Raw genomic sequence first — 16489 nt, 5'->3', positions numbered from 1 at the left:
ACAAATGGTTTAGAGGCTTTTTTAATGGAGAAGGAACTTGATTTCCCAAAAAGTGGATACAACGCGATTCCAATGTCATCTTATGCGGATGATGCAGTTTTAATGGCTTTGACAGCCAACAGCCTCCAAAAGTCATTGGATACTTTTACCGATTTTATGGCGGCGTTGGACCTAAAAGTACCTTTTATTAACTCTTATGTCATGGTGTGTGGCCCTAAAGATACAAAAACAAGGACGTTTGAGGTTAAGGGTAAGACCATTGACAAGTTGAAAAATGTTACATACTTAGGGAATATTTTCAATGATACTTTGAATTAGGACCACCTTATTACAGCTGGGGTACAACATACTAGTCGGGTTGTGGAGCAGTTATTTCGCTTTGCCCGCAAGCTAGTGACAGAACTGGATAGCCTTTAAAGTATATTGCGCGTGACATGTGACCAATGTCTGCCTCTCATGTGAAAATGTAGTCAACAAGTGGCTGGGTCCCAGGTGGGGCGACTCAGACTCACATGTGCACAGCGAGGGGTTTAAATACTAACAAGGTGACAATTTTTCCCACAAATTACACAATTAATCAATAATTGTTATTCAGTTGTATCCAACATACAATGTAATACTCATTGTATGATTAATTAATCCATTGAATATTACAAGATTAAATATTCACAGTCTGACACATCTTTATAACACAACAACTCTAATGTTCTAAATTACAAAATAAGATATCACAATAAAAATGTTGCCCAATGCATTTTGGGACTGCCTATCCCTTCGTCAGGGGCAAATCTGCAAAAATAATAATGAAATCAATTGCGGTGCACAATATTTGAACCATCATTGTATTTACAACACTTCATCACTCAGTTCATGAACACTTATGTCAATTTCCATCTTGAATACAATGTAAACCTGTTCATGCCGAAAAGCCCAGTGTCAATGTGACCAGATTGATGTGAAAAAGTAATGCAAACGAATGGTAGAACACAAACGCTGTCTCCCAATAATTAGCCCGTGGCCCGCCATGAACTGCATGGTGATGAAATGAAAGCTTGTGTCAGTATGGGCTATTCATGAATGTAAACAAACACCATCGTGCCCCTCTCCCATAATTCTTACCAATGAGTGTGTCGCTTTCCTTCCACAATACGAAGTGAACCTCTTGTGGACATCAAAATTCTGTATAACAAACATAGCTTATGTCAGCGCTACATCCTCATCAGCTCTAAGTATCCATCTGCACAGAGAACAACTTTTGGAGGAAGAAATTTACAATATCAAAAGAGACATGTCAGCAAGGGTGGAAGAAGGAGCGTGGAATCAATTCTTGGAAGATTTAAACATCAAACTTGAGAAATATAGGAAAGAGATACAAGAGATGAAGTTGAGAAAATGTAAACGTGATACAATAGATTACAAGCTGAACGAAGTGTACACGTGGGCGGAAGTATATGCCCAAAAACGATTCACCCGGAGAACCAACATCGGATCATCAATTCATGCATTCCTTTACTGTGTATTGTACCTTTAAAAGGTTTGTAACAAACCTTCCCACTCAAGAACTCACATTTTTTGTCAATCTTTTCTATATTTACTGTATTTTGATATGCAGTTTTGTACCTTGTCTCTGGGACACGTTGCCTCATAAAAAATTGAGGTTAATTGCGTCCCTGATCCACCCAACTCTTGGGTGTGCTTTTCAGGTGTAGGATTTTAGGGGTACAGTGCACCCACAGCACCATCGTTGTACCACCTGAATGCTGAACTGATACAGACATCAGTAGTATATTTAGGGAAATGGGAACTATTTTGTCTGCGGGCATGCTGTGACTGGGGCTGCTCAAAAGGATTGAAGTATTGCTAGGAACCTTGAAGTTCAGAAGTGGGGACAGCAGTCCTGGAACATTCCTCCCCTTTCACACAATAGTTTTTACAGCATGCGCACTTCAGATGGCGACCCCCAAACTATCTTCGAAGACTGCTATGATGAGTCCCTGCCCTATCGATGTGGCGTTAGAACCACTGTGTGATGCCACACTCATGAAGGTCGATCTGAGTAATGTTGGGTTGGATAGTTTGAGGGCTGAGGGCTTTGTAACCTCTGCCCTGTAGAAGGAGCTTTTCACCATTACAGATAAATAATAATTATTCCATTCACTTCAATATGGATTTGAAACTACCTCAGACTATTGAAAGCTAGAATAGACAGCTCACAAGCAGGGACTGAACCATAGATGCAAAATGGCAGCTCAAATCCGATTCAAGGTATGACTGTTATATGAATCCAAAAGTGGTGTTTCTACAAGAAACCCAGCTCTCCAAGGTGGAAGCAATAAACTACACAACAGATGCTAAGGGTTGGGTTCTGCTAGACTCTTTTCACCCATGCACAGGGGGATCTGATCTGGGTAAAACCAGGGGCTCCACCCAAGATGGTGCAAATATTAAATGATGCGGAAGGATGTTATGAGAGTCTGAAAAGATTGGTGGATAACCTGGTGATAATGGGAGGTGATTTCACCTGTAAAGAGGGTGGGCTTGTGGAAGGTCCTTTGCCCCGTTACCTACAGCTTCTAGTTAATTGAATGTACAAGAAATGCAGGAAGGACGGTCAGTAGGAGATAAGCCATGTAATGCGGGCAAAACAACCTGACATGGCTGACAGTTCCTGCTCAGCAGTGAGCACACTGTGTACACAATGTGACACAATTCTACCATATTTCTACTGTGAGTGGGTAGAGTGGGTCTTAGATGCAAAATATCTATAAAAAACATTCCCAGATCATAACCCTCTATTTCATTCAGTCATTTGATAACTTTATTTCGGTCATTGACCATAAAAGTGCAGATAAAATACATACAGGCACAGTGATAAATTCCATAAATACAAGCAGTTAAAAAGTTATTAAACAACGAGTTGGTCAAAAGTTATCAAAGAAGGGAGAATAGGAGGAAAAAGGAATAATAGAGGGGGGTTACTCCAATTAGGTTCTTGTCAGAAAGGTGATCCTTCTACGCCACATGCCATGTAAGAAGCGGGAAACAGCAAACACAGTGGGAGGGGAGGTATCATATGTTAAAATTCTGCAAGCCTGTGCACATTGTCTAAGTCCCAAGTTTCTGCACAGTGGAGCCAACCAGCATTTCCGTATTTTGCTATACGCCGGGCAGAAGAACAGGACATGGAGGATATCTTCTGTGCTGTTATTGCAGGCTGGTCAGGTTCCCTCATTTGAGATAGTCCATTTAGAGGTCAGCGCCCTGATGGGCAAGCAGCCATGCCTCAGTTGGATATATAATTTTCTCGCAAGAGGAGGCTGCACTAGGTCTAAGAATTCTTCCTTCTTGGGCTCAGTTTTCACCTGCAGGAATTCAGTTGTTAGCCTGCCCAGAGTTGACGAGTTGTGTAGCGAGTTGAGGGTGTGATTTCTCAAGATAGCCAACAGTTCTGATCTCTGGAACCTAGGACAGCTCTCCCCCGGGGACTCCCACAATTGAGGCAAGCCAATTTGTAAAAGCAGAACCTTAATGTGGGATAGCCAGGGTATAATTTTGTTCTTGAGTTGCCCCCAGACTGCTAAAAATTCCGCTCTGTAGTCAGCTAGTTCCGGTACAGTCCAGAGCCTTCTCCAGTAGAGCAAGGGTCGTGCGGCTATAAGATCTTTTATGGACTCAAGGCCCATATCTAGCCGCACCGGTATGAGAGGGGTGCTTTGGGGTAAGCCTACCAAATTTCTCATGAAAGCCTGTTCCACCCTGAGCAGACTCAGTGCGTTCTTGTGCCCCCATAATTCTGCCCCATACGTAGCTGCTGACCTGGTCTGGGCTCTATAAGTTTCAAGAACGGGGGAAACTGGTTTAAATTGTGTAGTTTTATGAAATTTTCCAATACCCCCTGTAATCTGTGAAAGTCTCAGGGCAGATCTAGACACCTGGTGTCTTCAGTTAACGTGACACCCAGGTAAACAAAGGTTTTCACCCGCTCGAGCGAGGTGCCGTTCAAGACAGGGTTCGGGCGGGTGTGCCTTGGGATTGAAAACCATAAACTTGGTTTTATCCAAGTTAACCTCCAATCCCCTTGTGGCACAAAAAGTTGAAAACCCATCCAGAACCCGCTGGATGCCTGTTGATGTTCGAGATAACAACAGAGTGTCATCTGCGAACATCAAAGCAGGCACCCTTCCAGTAGCCAATCTCGGGGCATCGTTATCCCTAACTCCATCCAATTCCTCTATCAAGCCATTGACGTAAAGGCTGAAGAGTGTAGGGGCAAGGGCGCAACCCTGGCGTACACCCCTGGTTACTGGGAAGGGGGCCGAGAGTTCGCCATTCCTTCCACACCTGACCTGGGCATAGTTCCCGGCATGGAGTCGGACCAAGACATCTAGTAAATAGGACGGGAGGCCTAGTTCTTCAATTCCTCCCCATAATTTCTCTCTGGGCACAAGATCGAAGGCGGCCCGCAGGTCCACAAAAAGAAGGTAGAGGCTGCCACCCTCTACTCTTGCAGTTTTCCAGAAAAGGACCTGCAGCCTAAAAATCTGATCCAGGGTCGAGATGCCTGATCTAAATCCGGCTTGGAAGGTGGTCAGTATTCTGTGCTCCTCTATCCAACCCAGTATCCTATCCAGTAGAATCCAGCCCATTAGTTTTTGGGTAGTGTCTAGAAGACTTATGGGCCTGTAGTTGGACGGGGATAACGGGCAGCCCTTCTTGTAAATGGGGACGATCTCAGCTCCCAACCAGGTTTCCGGTAACTCGGAACCCCAAAGGATCGCATTAAACAGGACTACAAGATACGGAGTCCAGATTTTGGGCAGGGAGCGAAAGAGGTCGCCGGGTAATTTGTCAAGGCCTGGAGCTTTGTTTGCGCGCAATCTTTCGATAGCGGACTCCACTTCCTTTAGGGAAATACTCTCTAGGTTTGGAAAGGGAGTCATCACCCGTTCGTCCAACGGGCCCCTCCGACGACCCAGGCCCGAGGCCGCCGACAGTCGATACTCGTGCGGGGGTCTGGGGCCGGGGAAGTCTGAAGGGTCCTATCTGCCCCTGACAACTGGGCCTGTCTGTGATACGCATCAACACCAGTCTCCGGGCTTGTGTAAAGAGCTGCGAAGTGTGACTCCCATACTGAGGGGGCTATATTTGGGAAATTAGCCTCACCCACCCCTTTTGTACCAGCATTAATTAGAGCCCAAAATATTTTAGCATCCTTTAAAAGGAGCACTTGTCTCAATTCTTCCCACCTGGCTTCCTCCCACTCTCCCTTGCCCCTGGTGATCTCCTTTTTGTACCGCTGTCTAGTTGCCCTAATTAATGGCATATCTTTGGATTTTATTGCAGCAAGGAGGACCCTTTTTACTTTCTTGCAGGTACAGTCGAACCAAGGGTGCGACCTAGGAATGCTTCGTTTGTTTCTACTAACTGGGTAGAGTACCTCCCCTATTGTCATAGCTAGTTGCGTATGTATTTGTACGGGTTGCCGGCAAGAAGCCGGCTCACCCATCTCGCTTATATAGGGAATTGCAATCTGGTATATTTTTGCGAGGTTAGTGGGAGAATTCGCAAAGTGCGGCCATTTTACCCTTTTCCTGTTGTTAGTTACCGTGAGAGGTGTTCTCACCATGGCTGGTTCTGGGGCAGGATTTGTAAGACCAAAAGACCCAGGCTTGAGGGTTAGAACCAAGGAATTATGATCACTATCATGCCTTGGTACAACCCTAAATTCTTTCCGTCTATCCCAATGTTTTGCCTCCATCATGATGTAATCTATGATGGAGGTATGATTTTCCCTATTGTAGGTGACTACTCCTGGACAGTCGTGGTCCAATCTCCCATTGCACGACCGCATAGACGTTGCAAGGGTGAAGGATTTTATCTGGAGCACCAACGCTGTCCATGCTCTCACTGGGGTGATCTTCGGGTCTGGGATATGCCAGAATGAGTCTACCTCGGCTTGTTCGCTACCCTCAATGCTACCCAGAGGCTCGAATTGGAAGTTAAAATCACCACCCAAGATTATCGCAATAGAGGGGTCCAAACCTTGGATAAATTGATCAAGTGCTTTAATTGTATTTGATTCCTGCCCCTTTTTAACTGGCCTTGAGTAGATGTTTATTATGGCTACTTGTGGGTTACTTTGGGGTGTTAGTAGGACACACTGGACATCCAGGGAATTACTTTGCATTTGTTTTGCCTGGATGCCCAAGTGGGTACCAATCCATATCGATAGTCCGACGGAAGGGCGGCCTCTTCCTGTCGATACTGCTAGAATATCATAGGTTGCAAAGGCCGGGCTTTTGCTCTCTTCCATTGCCCAGGTCTCCTGCATAAGGCAGATATCGTGAGCAGCCATAAAAGAATGCCAATCTGGTGTATGCAATTTATTTTTTAGCCCGGCTATGTTCCAGGAGATTATTTTTAAACAACCTTCCACTGGTTTGTCTAAGCCTTGAGCTTCCCTCCCTCCATTTACAGGGGGGGTATCTGGGTTCCCCTTTTCTCTGGTCCCCTCCTTCTCCAAGGAGTAAAGTATTGAATCGCTCCCTGTAGTGGTGAATGTAACCTTTTCCTCCACTGCCCATCGCCCAATGGCCTCTTTATTAGTGATTTGTAGTGGGGAGTTCCCCTTCATTTTAAGTTAATCCACCTCCTCAAGCACACTGAACCTATTCCAATGGGGTGGAAGGAGGTGTGTAGGATTATGTGGACACAAATCCTCCCCAAATGTTGGCCTATATTGCATTCTGCTTGTTGGTAAGTGGATTCCCCTGTTATAGTGGATCCTGTTGGGGTGGGTTGATCTCCAAGTGGGGGTAGGGTAGAAGAATGATAAATGTAATGGGCATATTTGGGAATTTGATCTGCGATAGGGGGCATTGCAGATGTAATCCACAGCGGAGGTGTCCCTGAAATTTATTATTACGTCTCCTGACACTGTTTTTGGTCCCCTCCCTATCCAGTCTATTCTTCTGGCTGACAGTATTTCTCCTGAGACATTTGGAGGTAAGGGTCTGTTTGTGCTTAAACATTGAATGCACTTATTTCTAAGGTCAATCTCCTTTTCTCTTTTCCCATCACTTAGAACTTAGAACTGGGACTCCTGTAAGGGCTACCACATATGGTTGTGCTTCCGGGGGTAGGTTGATTATTGGTAGCTGGCAGGAAGAGGCTTTGGGTGGAACATTCCTGGTCGTTATAATACTAGTTTTACTTTCATTTTTACCCCCCTTTGGCTTTGAATCAGTTTTATCTAAATTGGCAATGGAATTTCCCACTGACACTTGGGTTTGGCCATGTGCATTACTATTAGGTTGGAGGGATGGTGAGATATGTGTAGACTCAGTGTGGGTTATTGATATTACTGGGTTTTTAGTCTGTTTTAAGGTGTTTTTTTGTAGAGCAACCCTAGCACTAGGCATACTATTAAGTCTGCCACCACAATCAGAATCAGGTAAGGAAGCAGGGTTTCCCAAGGGATTTACTGAGTTTGTTATCCCTGCCCCCTTATTATTTAAGTTAGAGAATAATCTGTTGAGCTTTGACACCAGGGGTTTAATGTGGGTAACAATAGTCCGCTGCAGGCATGCTTGCAAATCAGCCACCAAGTTAGTGACCCAGCACGGAATTCCTAGATTCGGATATGACTTTTTTGGGAATTGGGGTCACCAGGTTATGATTGGTCGAGTTCTTTTTGCCCGATTTTTTTGGGGGTCTCTCTTTCTTTCTCCTGGGGCGTGGTTTGCCTACTGAGGGAGTTTTCCTGGGGGGGGGGTGGGGGGGGGGAAGGGATCCAAACAATGGGTGAATCCTCTACAACTACAGGGGTCTCTATGGATGCCTGTGCACAGGGCAGTTGTACATAAGATGATGTTAAATAGGAGTTTTGATCCGGGATGTCAGTTGCAATAACTGAACATTCACCCTCCTGGCTTTGCAGTGATAGAGTGGGTGTGATTGATAACCTTCTCTGAGTGTTTTCGATTGCTGTAACCACAACCCCAATAGTTTTTTGTAACATATTATCGATCGCTGTTAAGCTAGGAAGGGGATGTGGTACTGCCGCTTGCAGTCTAGTGTTTGGTCGTTTAGCTGCTGGAGTTTGTGTTTTTTCCCCACTTTACTCATTCTAAGGGGATCAGTAGTACTAGGTGGGGATGAAATAAAGCAGCAAGAGCCCAATCAGATAGGCTAGCTCCCTTAAGGTTGCACAGTAAGTTGCTGGTGTAGTGCGTTTTAGGCCGCGGGAATTGAATCCAAGTAACAGTACCTTTTATGGATTGTCCTCACCTAGAGATTGTCCTTGGCAAAAGTAAGGGGGGTGGCCCGTCCCATCCTCTTCCATTCACTGACGGCCACAGATGGTCCGCCCTTTGCCTGGGCTTAGCCCGGCGCCGCCCGCGTGCGTCCCGTGGGGCGGGAGGAACTCCTTAGACTTGTAGCGCCTCCGGGCGCAGGGATGGTGTTACTGTGCAGCGCCGGAGCCCGGGCAAGCTGGGAGGTGTAGTTTCCCGCTGCAAATGGGACTGGCGATGAAGAAACAGCAGCCGTTGCCCTCACGGCGTGGAAGGTGGAGTAGAGGGTGTAGTTTGTCCAGGGACAGGTAGGAGCCAGCCGTTGCCCTCACGGCACGTGTCCTAAGCTCTGCGTCCCCCTAGAGCACTCGCCTTTCCTTAGACTTGTAGCGCCTCCGGGCACAGGGATGGTGTCACTGTGCAGCGCCAGAGCCCGGGGCAGCTGGGAGCTGTAGTTTCCCACTGCAAACGGGACTGGCGATGAAGAAACAGCAGCCGTTGCCCTCACGGCATGGAAGGTGGAGAAGAGGATGTCGTTTGTCCAGGGACAGGTAGGAGCCAGCCGTTGCCCTCATGGCGTGGAAGGTGGAGAAGAGGATGTTGTTTGTCCAGGGACAGGTAGGAGCCAGCCGTTGCCCTCACGGCGCGTGTCCTAAGCTCTGCGTCCCCCTAGAGCACTCGGCTCTCCTTAGACTTGTAGCGCCTCTGGGCGCAGGGAAGGTGTCACAGTGCAGCGCCGGAGCCCGGGGCAGCTGGGAGCTGCAGTTTCCCACTGCTAATGGGACTGGCGATGAAGAAACAGCAGCCGTTGCCCTCACGGCGTGGAAGGTGGAGTAGAGGGTGTAGTTTGTCCAGGGACAGGTAGGAGCCGGCCGTTTCCCTCACGGCGCGTGCCCTAAGCTCTGCGTCCCCCTAGAGCACTCGGCTCTCCTTAGACTTGTAGCGCCTCTGGGCGCAGGGAAGGTGTCACAGTGCAGCGCCAGGGCCCGGGGCAGCTGGGAGCTGTAGTTTCCCGCTGCAAATGGGACTGGCGATGAAGTAACAGCAGCCGTTGCCCTCACGGTGTGGAAGGTGGAGAAGAGGGTGTCTTCGTCCAGGGACAGGTAGGAGCCAGCCGTTGCCCTCACGGCCCGTGCCCTAAGCTCTGCGTCCCCCTAGAGCACTCGGCTCTCCTTAGACTTGTAGCGCCTCCGGGCGCAGGGATAGTGTCACTGTGCAGCGCTGGAGCCCGGGGCAGCTGGCAGCTGTAGTTTCCCGCTGCAAACGGGACTGGCGATGAAGAAACAGCAGCTGCTGCCCTCACGGCGTGGAAGGTGGAGAAGAGGATGTCGTTTGTCCAGGGACAGGTAGGAGCCAGCCGTTGCCCTCACGGCACGTGCCCTAAGCTCTGAGTCCCCCTAGAGCACTCGGCTCTCCTTAGACTTGTAGCGCCTCTGGGCGCGGGGATGGTGTCACTGTGCAGCTGGGAGCCCGGGGCAGCTGAGAGCTGTAGTTTCCCGCTGCAAATGGGACTGTCGATGAAGAAACAGCAGCCGTTGCCCTCACGGCGTGGAAGGTGGAGAAGAGGATGTCGTTTGTCCAGGGACAGGTAGGAGCCAGCCGTTGCCCTCACGGCCGTGCCCTAAGCTCTGCGTCCCCCTAGAGCACTCAGCTCTCCTTAGACTTGTAGCGCCTCCGGGCGCAGGGATAGTGTCACTGTGCAGCGCTGGAGCCCGGGGCAGCTGGGAGCTGTAGTTTCCCACTGCAAACTGGACTGGCGATGAAGAAACAGAAGCCGTTGCCCTCACGGCATGGAAGGTGGAGAAGAGGATGTCGTTTGTCCAGGGACAGGTAGGAGCCAGCCGTTGCCCTCACGGCGCGTGCCCTAAGCTCTGCGTCCCCCTAGAGCACTCGGCTCTCCTTAGACTTGTAGCGCCTCTGGCGCAGGGAAGGTGTCACAGTGCAGCGCCGGAGCCCGGGGCAGCTGGGAGCTGTAGTTTCCCACTGCAAACGGGACTGGCGATGAAGAAACAGCAGCCGTTGCCCTCACGGCATGGAAGGTGGAGAAGAGGATGTCGTTTGTCCAGGGACAGGTAGGAGCCAGCCGTTGCCCTCACGGCGCGTGCCCTAAGCTCTGCGTCCCCCTAGAGCACTCGGCTCTCCTTAGACTTGTAGCGCCTCTGGGCGCAGGGATGGTGTCACTGTGCAGCGCCGGAGCCCGGGGCAGCTGGGGGCTGTAGTTTCCCACTGCAAACGGGACTGGCGATGAAGAAACAGCAGCCGTTGCCCTCACGGCATGGAAGGTGGAGAAGAGGATGTCGTTTGTCCAGGGACAGGTAGGAGCCAGCCGTTGCCCTCACGGCGCGTGCCCTAAGCTCTGCGTCCCCCTAGAGCACTCGGCTCTCCTTAGACTTGTAGCGCCTCTGGGCGCGGGGATGGTGTCACTGTGCAGCGCCGGAGCCCGGGGCAGCTGGGGGCTGTAGTTTCCCACTGCAAACGGGACTGGCGATGAAGAAACAGCAGCCGTTGCCCTCACGGCATGGAAGGTGGAGAAGAGGATGTCGTTTGTCCAGGGACAGGTAGGAGCCAGCCGTTGCCCTCACGGCGCGTGCCCTAAGCTCTGCGTCCCCCTAGAGCACTCGGCTCTCCTTAGACTTGTAGCGCCTCTGGCGCAGGGAGGTGTCACAGTGCAGCGCCGGAGCCCGGGGCAGCTGGGAGCTGTAGTTTCCCGCTGCAAATGGGACTGGCGATCAAGTAACAGCAGCCGTTGCCCTCACGGTGTGGAAGGTGGAGAAGAGGGTGTCTTCGTCCAGGGACAGGTAGGAGCCAGCCGTTGCCCTCACGGCGCGTGTCCTAAGCTCTGCGTCCCCCAAATATGTAATATGGAATAGCTCATCCACTACAGATTTTGTTTTGCTTTGTTGTAGTCATGATTTTGTAACTGGATAATTGGGACTACAATTACCAGAATGCACAGTAAAACCTAGACTGGATGAGCTACTCATGCATGGAACCGGGAAACATGAGTGGTCTGGTGTAGGCACTTTATAGAGGATGCAAAGTGCTTTCTGGAGCACGGGGTCATGGGGCATTTCTGTTTACTTTGCTTAGGTGCCTCATCATAGGAGGCTTTCCTGGTGCTGTGCATGCGCTGGTGCTCATGGGTAGGTTTTTGTCTGAGAGGAGCTAGCTATGCGCATTGTTGTTGTGGCAGATCCCGTACAAGTATTTATCTGCATCCTGTTAGTAGAGGTGGGGCAGGGGGACTGCCTTTGTGCAACTTGTTATACCTGGTCAGGAGGGACTGTTCTTTCCTTCCTTTTACATGAGTACATTAAGGCCCTAACGGGGTCAGAGTGCCTCATATGAATCATATGCATGTCCGGTAAAATAAGAGTGCGTGGGAATTACACAGCATCAGGACATTCTCATACCTCCTAACTCACACGGTGTCACCGTGTGACACATGATATCGGCTCCCATCATACGCATGAGAGAGCAACACACAGAGAACCTGGTCCCGAGTGGGTGGTACATTCCTGTTTGTGCAGTGAGTGGAATGTCAAGCTTCGAGGCTCACACCTCACCCTGCAACTTTCCCATGAAACATTGTGGCAGATCAAACTTAGTGAAATGTTCCTTGGAAGAACATGAAATTAATTTCAGATATATGTGAAATATGGTGCAAAAAATATAAATGTTTACATTTAATTCCTCATTTTTCAAGAGGAGATTTCTGAACATTAGGGGGCAGATTTACAAGCCCCTTGCGTCACTTTTCCCATGTTACCAATGACGCAAAAGTGGCGCAAGGGGTTTGTAAATCTGCCCCCAGGTATTTACTGCACCCAGTAAATACCTCGCCCTTTTGCAGCCCACTTGTACTCAGGGCCTGAGGTCGCTGCCTCCTGATATGGACCAAAAGGCGTTAAGTACTCGCAGATGGTCTGTCACAGTAGCCTGGTAGCGGCTCTCAACCTCAGCCCAGGGGAGGAGCGAGAGGAGGCCGCTGCATGCAGTGGGACTCAGTGGCCAAGTATTACTAAAGCAAAGACCAGTTGCACCATTGTGCACAGGCACACCTGCATGAGGCTGTACATAGGCCCTGAATAATCAATCAATCAATCAATCACGACACTTATAAAGCGCACTACATACCCGTGAGGGTCTCAAGGCGCTGAATAATGTGTAACCATAGAGACGTTGGTGTCAGTCGAGAGGTACCAGAGCATCTATTCTGCTCCCTTTGGAGCTATAACTGACCTTTGAACCCCTGCCATCCGTGTGACCTTCTGTCACCCCCTTTTTAGGTCTCGCTACGCAGTGCGTAAGCACTGCTTAGAGGGACCTCTTGTAATCGCTCAGCACTTTACTTGAAACTCGTGCATGTTTTGCATGGTTTCCTATCAGTGCACGTGCATGTATGGCGTTTTCCTCGCGGGAGTCAGCAGCAGCGCCACCTGTTAGTAGTGATCGCGCTGGCTCCCACTAGGTAAATGCCACACATGGACTTCCGGCTGCATGCACCACTGAAACACCTTTGAGTGGGTCCAACAGCGTTGCTTTAACTTTCGCGATCCCCCTTGTTTTTCACCGCTTGTTCTTTGTTGCAGCGCTGCTCTAGTCTCTATCTTTTTAAAGCGTAACTGCCCCCTCACTTTGCAAAAGAGCCCCAACAGTGCACATTAGGACATTGTGAGCGACAATGCCATCGTCAACACATACAGATTTGGGTGGCATTTGGGGATGTGATCCAGGGACGTGTCATAGCCCCTGAAGGACAACGAAGCTTTGACTTGGCTTAGGACTAAGCAGAGAGAGTTCTTTCGAAGCCTCAACTTTCCATCAAGAAACGTGTTCACAGCAACCAATTTGCTTTCAAAGACATTTATTTGGCAGTCGCTGTCGTTTGAGTCTGGTTGTTGAAAAGGGTAATTCAACACTCTTGCCCTATGAGAAATGCGAATAATGAAAACGCCTCTACCAACAGCTGTAATTTTCTGGTGCAGAGTAGACGAATGCCTTCAGACTGCACCAAAAATTAATGCTAGATCCCGGGGCGCTATGAGAACAGCTGCCCCGGAGAAAAAAGCCCCTGAAAAAACGAGCCAGACTCGGCCAAGTATGAGTTGTGGTTGCGTTAAACATCAGCTCTTCAGGACACACCAGACTAATTATTTAGGTGGAATAATTACGAGCTATATAAGGTACACGTGGGTATAATGTTGTAGAGTGGTGTGGCTCACTGTAGAGTGGTGTGGCTCACTAGTTAGAGGTGGCAGACCCGGAAGCAGAGAACGGCCCGGGACCAGGGTTCAATTCCCGACGCGGCAGAGTTGTGGACCAGGGTCAGCGGACCGATAATTCTCGCCTCGGTGCCTACTCTAACTAGGGATCACACTCTGCAACTCTGGGCATTAGCTAGCCTCATCTCTACAACGGCCCCCCACATTCGCCGGGGATGCCTGGTTTCACCTTGGAGATACCCAGTAGGGACCATCTCACAGGGATAGCCAGGACGGGTTCCCCAGCGGTCTACAGCGCCAGGACGCCTCAGGGCAGCAGTGCGCTTTACAAGACACACACATTTACATTAACATAATTGTAATAATTTTATATGTCGGTAAATCCAAGTAAAACAATTTTTTAATAGAAATGACTGGAATAACGTTCTAGCAGATTTGGAAAAAATAACATAGATTTAATTCCTTTATATTTGACCTTAGAACAGCCATACACCCTAGCCTGTGAAATGCACCACACGTAAAAGACATTTAAAGCAGGTTCACTAACATTGCGTCTGCCATTGGCTAGAGTTGCTCAGATGAGGTGAGTACACAATGCTAATTCTTAGTACTGGGCCAACTCTCGAAGTTCACATAGGGCAGGCCATAACAAATATAAACAAGCATTGGCATAGCCAATAGGTCTCGCCTTTGGGACCTTATAAGTCTTTGGCCACGCAACAGTTAATGTTGTTGCACCCAGGATATTGTGCTGCATAACTAAATACTTATAGGTCCAAAAGCGAGACCTATTGGCTATGCCAATGCTTGTTTTGTTTATTTCAGCAGGATTACTTCTGGTGGGACTTCTAGTGTCACTTTTTGTCACTTTGTCACTATTAAATTAGCTTCACGCATTCCCTTTATTGCTGGATTTTGAGACTCTTCACAGCCTGGACCCAGAGCACAAGTCCCCATGGGGCTGCTGCAGGAGCCTTGCTGGCGCTAGAGGGGGCGTGGACAGGCACCCTCATTTGCATACCCAGAAGCCTCTGCGGCAAACACCGGATTCATTACTGCAGGTGACACAGGCGTTTGTTTAATAGGACAAGGAGCGCCTGTAGCTGTGCACTCACAGGCATTCATGGGGTGACTGACACGTCACCGGTGTAAAGTCACCCTACCAGTAGGAAGTTATATTTTTATGATTAAGGGCGGACCCGGCTGTCAGAATCATCGTTTGTTCGCAGCTGCGCACTGTCCGTGTGTCACGCGCACCCCGAGTGGCCGTGACGCCGGGAGGCGAACGCTGTAATGTTTGAAGGGTTTCTGCACAAGAAGCTCTGTGTGTGGGTGAAAGTGTGAAAATAACGGATGCGAGATCGGTAGATAAGTATGTGCAGGTTTGAAATGGGCTGATCAACATGTGTTTACTCAGGAATGCGCGAGGGAGCCGTCATGGGGGCGGTCGGGCCTCCTCGGCCGCCGTTTCCCTCAGGAAGGCGCCATCGCCGCGCGCGCAACACAGGGTGACGTGAGGCGTCACTACGTCACGTGACGCAGAACGAGGCGCCGTGCGTAAGGACTGGCGGGACTGTCGCTGGAGGTTAGGATGCGCCAGAGGAACCTTCAGCGCGTCACTCCTAATCTGCATACCCACAATCCTGTGCGCGCATAATAAAGCTGCGTTACTTTCATATAGATGGAGGGCGCTTAGTGGCATTGAAAACGAGAAAGAGCGGACATTTAAGAACGATGGGGCCCGAGTTTCAATCCTCAAGTTGGAAGGCATGAAACGTGGCACACTACGTTTCTAAGGGAAAATCCGGTTGATTAGTGTATTGTGTATTGGACTACATGATATTGAAAACGAAGCTTTTGCAGAGTAAATAAACCCCAATAGAGGGATCTTGAATACTCTCGTGTAACTGACGCATCGGAGTCAGAAATGACGCTCAGGCAAGGAAGGAAACAAATGAAGTGCCCCCCCCCCCCCCCCCCCCCCATTGCTGGAAACCGTCTCTAGTCGACGGAATTTATGCATTTGAGATCACAAGAGCACAAGTCCCCATGGGGCTGTCACTGGAGGGGGCGCGGCCAGCCACAGTCATTTGCATACCCAGAAGCCTCTGCGGCAAACTCCCGATTCATCACTTTAGCCGACACAGGCCTCTGTTTAATATTATAAGGAGTATCGGTACCTGTGCACACAGAGGCATTCATGAAAGTGACCCGCACGTCGCCACTGCAAAGTCACCCTACTAGTAGTAAGTGATATTTTTATCCTGCTTAAGCGAACAGATCGACAAGTGCGTAACATTTTTCGTTGATTCCCGCTGATCACGTGCACTCCGAGGGGCCGTGTAAAGCGGGCCTAGACCCAATTTTTGGAGGGTTTCTGTACAAGAAACTCTGTGAATGGGTGAAATGTGAGTTCACTGGTGGGTTCGGGCCTCCTCGGCAGCTGCTTCTCTCCGGAAGGCGTCATAGGGTCACGTGACGCAGAACGAGGCGCCTGCGCGAGGGAGCGGGAGGTGCAACGCTCCCTGCTGTCGCTAGAGGTCGGGATGCTCCAGAGGAACCTTTAGCGCGTCACCATTAATCTGCATACCCACAATCCTGTGCGCGCCTCATAATGCTGCTTTACTTTCATACTAAATGCAGGGCTCTTTGTGGCATTGAACGTGATAACGAGCGGATATTTAAGAACGAAGGGGCAGAGTATCAGCCCGCTAGTAGGAATGCACGAACCGTAGTTAGGCACACTACTTTACTAAGGGAAGTTTCTGGGTAATTTGCTTCTTGTGTGACATTTTATTAATCTGCTTCTTGTGTGACATTTTATTAATCCAATCCTTTGTAAAATCGATAAATTCGACAAATGATAGTAGTATTCTTTGAGAAATGCTTGAAAGTGTCCGCCTCGCGCAATTCACTGGGCAATAAAAGCAACAACAGAAAAGTGGGGAAGAACTGTGAGGGGGCAGATTT

This window comes from Lissotriton helveticus (genome assembly GCF_964261635.1).
Source record: "Lissotriton helveticus chromosome 1_1 unlocalized genomic scaffold, aLisHel1.1 SUPER_1_unloc_27, whole genome shotgun sequence".
Taxonomy (NCBI): domain Eukaryota; kingdom Metazoa; phylum Chordata; class Amphibia; order Caudata; family Salamandridae; genus Lissotriton; species Lissotriton helveticus.
Note: the sequence above shows the minus strand (reverse complement) of the source record.